Raw genomic sequence first — 4,354 nt, forward strand, 5'->3', positions numbered from 1 at the left:
AGGGGAGGGGAGCAGGGATTGCTCCATGTAAAGGAAACAGCTGCTATTCAGTTTTAGCATGATGTTTCCATGTGGAAACATAGCTCATTGATCTAAGATCTTCAACTTATCAAAAGAATCCCTAAATCCAAATGTGGGGAATGTCATAAATCTTCTGATTTGATAAATTTGGTCCTTATTTTCTTTACCTATGTGTGAGTCAATTAATAAAGTGTTTGCTGGCCAGGTCTGGTCCATGGTCAACAGTCTATGGTCAATTTCTGCTTAGCTGCCTTTGCCTCAAACTTTTTTCCCAGTCATCTTACATAAAACAGATTCCAGAGATTAACTTACTAGTTATATAATTTGTACTAGTCATTGTTACTTTACTCATGTAAAGTTCAGAATCATTTTTCTCCAACTCTACCTCCCTTCAACCATCCCTAGTTTGTATAAAAGCACTGCTTGAAATGATTGCTGCTCTATTCTTTTATGTTATCCTTACTTCCTATGAATTAACTTTCTTTGATTTCTTTCTGTATAATCCAGAATGAAAAAAAAAAATGATTAGGGATGAAGGGAATACTTTCATAAAATAGTTTACCAACTAAACACTCTGTAAATTCTTTTTGGTTCTCAATAGAGTTGGCAATGTTCCCTAAAGATCATTGTGAAAATTAGAGGAGATGATTTTGTTTGTTGCAATAGCTTTGGTGTTTGAGATTTCCTGTGGTTTACTGGGTATAGTCAAGGAATACTAGATATTCCATAATACATGGGGCAGTTCAGCCTATATAATTGTCCTGTGTCCTTCCTACTTTTCTAAAGTCCTATTAGATATTTATGTTGGCTAAAAATCTGTTTAAATCATTTGAGCCAAGAAACTAACACTATTTCACAGAAAAAACAAAGTCTTTTTTGCATGATTTTAATAAACACTTTGTTTTTCAGGAATGTAACTACTATATAAATTGAAGAAATATTTTACTTTGCTTTATTTGGATCCTTTACTATGCATTGTCACCACTTTGGAAAATCACATCAAAGCTATTTATCATATTTGAGTTGCTATTAAAATACATGTGTATAATTCTGTATTTTAGCTGCCATATTCACTTTGATTTTACATAGACTTGTAAACATCTATTTATTATATCCTAGAGCAGTTATATTTAAACATATTCATATCAAAATTTATATTATTGTACTCAAAATAATGATCTATTTCCTCCTTTATATCACAAAACATTTGATTTTTTTAAAAAAATTTCTTAAAAGGTAAATTATATTATCTATAATTTTTTTATGGATATTAAGTGAACCATTACAAAGTAACTTTTATTATTCATAGGGGGTATCTGGCACTGTTAGGGTCGAAAAGTACTCTTCTGTGATCCACATGCTACTGAGCAAGCTTTGGCTCCCTCAGTGTAACTTCGTGACGGTAGAGACATCCAAGGTTGGTGAGAAGACTAGATGTGCAATTTAAAATGGAGGATCATTCCAGGTCAATTTTTTCCTGTTTAATGACGTGAGAAATGAAGTAAAGGAGAGAAATTTAGTTTTCCTACACCCTGTACCCTGTCAAATGAGACTACGTTAAAAGTCTGTCAGATGTCTTCCATGGAACCCAAGATTTATCTTTGCCTTAGCAATTAATTATCTCATGTTTTTGCAACTGATGATTTATTTGTCTCCACTAAATTGCATGCTCCTTGATGCTAGTGACTCTTACTCATTTTTTTTTTAATTTTACATATCCATTGCCTAGCATATACTGAATGATATATATTTAATTACAAGCAACAGAAACAAATTCTAACATGAGAAAACTTGTGCTTGTAAATTATACTGGATGGGCACTGCTGAGGCTCATAAAATTTGAAGAGCTAAACAACTAAACCTCAAGGAAACTGGAAACTAGAATAAAACCAAGCACATTCGGTGTGTATGTTTGAAGTTTCAGTTATAGTTTGGGTTATGTTTTCTGTCTTGGCAACAATCAGTCATGACTGCTATAAAGGAAAATAGTACTGTTAGAGTCTTTGGAGAAATCGTTGGAAGCTGAATAGTCGCTCCAATTTGTGCCTATTGTAAGCATTCGATATTTGTTTAATAGAGGAGTAAATAAGAGAGAAGACTGTGATCAAATTTTCCATGAGCAAGTTTTTCACATTTTTCTTTACTCCAGTTCAAGAAAATAAAATTTGTAGTGTAACATTGAATTAAATCATTTTATTTATACCTTTTATTCACATTTTCATTAAAAATGAATCTACTATGACTGAAGAGTGGAAAGATAATATTTTGAATACATAAAGGAAATATTGTTCAGAGCTTGGAATGTTCGTTCTAAATTGATAAAAGAAAATATTTTACAATGCACTATATATTATTTTCCTCCACATATCAGGTTGTATTGTCGCATTATTATGATAAACACTTTTCAACAGTCCTAACAGGAAATGAATTGGTTCACACTCTGTCTAGAATACCCTTAAAACAAATGACAATCTATTTTTTCTTATTTAACAAGTCCTCAAAACTTTATATATCATAATGATGTAATTCATACCAGTAGAATACTTATATCAGTTGGAATATCTTATATCATTTGATTAAATGTTATGTGTATTGTGTTATATGTTATTATTTGAAATGGTTGAAATATTTGTGATTAAACAAAAGGTACTTAAATCCTTACATATTTAACAGATTTAAAATTTACATTGAAATGGGAAAGTGCAACTTATGATGGCTTTTAATTTTGAATAATTAATTCAAATTTAGTCTAGGCCATGCCACCCTGAACAAGCCCGATCCCTTCTGATCTCAGAAGCTAAGCAGAGTCGGGCCTGGTTAGTACTTGGATGGGAGACCACCTAGGAAGATCAGGTGCTGTAGGCATAAAAAATAAAAAAAATAAGGGATTGTAAATTGACAAGGTCCTTGCAATCTGTGAAGACAACCAAAGGTTGCCTCGCCAAAAAAAAAAAAAAAAAAAAAAAAAAAAAAAAAATTAACATATTACCAATAAGATCATTTTTTTCATGGCTTATGCTTTTATTTATCTGTTTTCAAAAATCTAAAGTGTGCTTTTTTCTTACATGATCTCAGTTAATGTTAGAATTACTTCCTCTCTTGCTTTACTGAGATTTACTTCTTCATTAATACCAAAAAATGCTTTTTCGACTTACTTTTGTGCATATTTTCTCTATTGATCTAAATACCTGCAGTTTAAACATATTCCTCCCATCACTGATTATAGACTAGTAGTGTCGCATATGACACTACCCAACTAATAATGTCCAAATTCATGTGTGTACTGATTTATTTAGCCTTAAAATTAATTAGAAAACATTAATTTTGGAAACTTATTGGATAGTCCTCAGTGATGTTTCTACTTCTGGTTTTACAAATAGATTTTGAAATAGTTATATTAGTTGATCTTCTGTCCAGTATGGTGGCCATTAATCACAATGTTCAGAATTTTAAATATGGCTATTATAAATAAACAATTAAATTTTTAATTTTATTTAAGTAATAAAAATTTAAATATAAATTCTAATAGTCAATTTAGTTACCTGGAAATTTTTAAGTACGTTTGGAATAACTGGGGTATATAAATCTCCTTTTCCAACAGTAAATTTAATGGAACCTGAATACAGATCTAGTAGTTCTCATGAAAACTGAGCATCCAAAATGAAATGTGTCATAAGAGTGAAATTCAGAGCAGAATTTGAAGGAAGCTATTTTAAAATTACACATAAGGTTTGCAATATATTGGTCAGAGTTAGAAACTTTTAGTTGTGTGTATTCTTTAAACAGCTGGTAACTTATTTCCATATCTTCTAATAAGATCTCTATGTGACTGTGCTCAATTACCAGGAATTCAGTCACGTTTGTTAAATAATTTTGTTAGAGTAATAATGAATACCTTTTGGTTTTATTAAATATTTCTTTACATACCTTGTAAATCATTTCACTGATAAGTGAGTCATAAGTGGTTTAAACTAATCTAATTTGATTAATCTGTGTTTTACCTGATGAAGATTTTCATGAAATCTCACATATCTTTAAGATATTTAAATCTGTTTCTACATGGAAGCATCAAAACTACTTCTATATAAAAACTGGTAACATTATTTAGCCACAGGATAGTGCTACACCCACAGCATTTTGGTGGCAGCTTTAACTTAATCCACTGATTCCATTTTAAAATATTAAAACCAGAGAACCACTTGAAAATGTTATTTTCCCTCTGGAGTAAATTGTGCATTCTCTACCTAACTGGATAGTGTATCAAATTGATTGAGAAGCGTGCCCACACAAATGCAGCTGTTTAGAAATGGAAATGTTTGCTATGTATAAATTC

General features: G+C 30.8%; 1 pseudogene; it reads left to right on the forward strand.

Moving 5' to 3' along the window:
- Positions 1-2,768: 2,768 nt before the first annotated feature.
- On the forward strand, positions 2,769-2,886 carry LOC111741943 (annotated as a pseudogene).
- Positions 2,887-4,354: the final 1,468 nt, after the last annotated feature.

Source organism: Pteropus vampyrus, unplaced genomic scaffold (genome assembly GCF_000151845.1).
Source record: "Pteropus vampyrus isolate Shadow unplaced genomic scaffold, Pvam_2.0 Scaffold83, whole genome shotgun sequence".
NCBI lineage: Eukaryota > Metazoa > Chordata > Mammalia > Chiroptera > Pteropodidae > Pteropus > Pteropus vampyrus.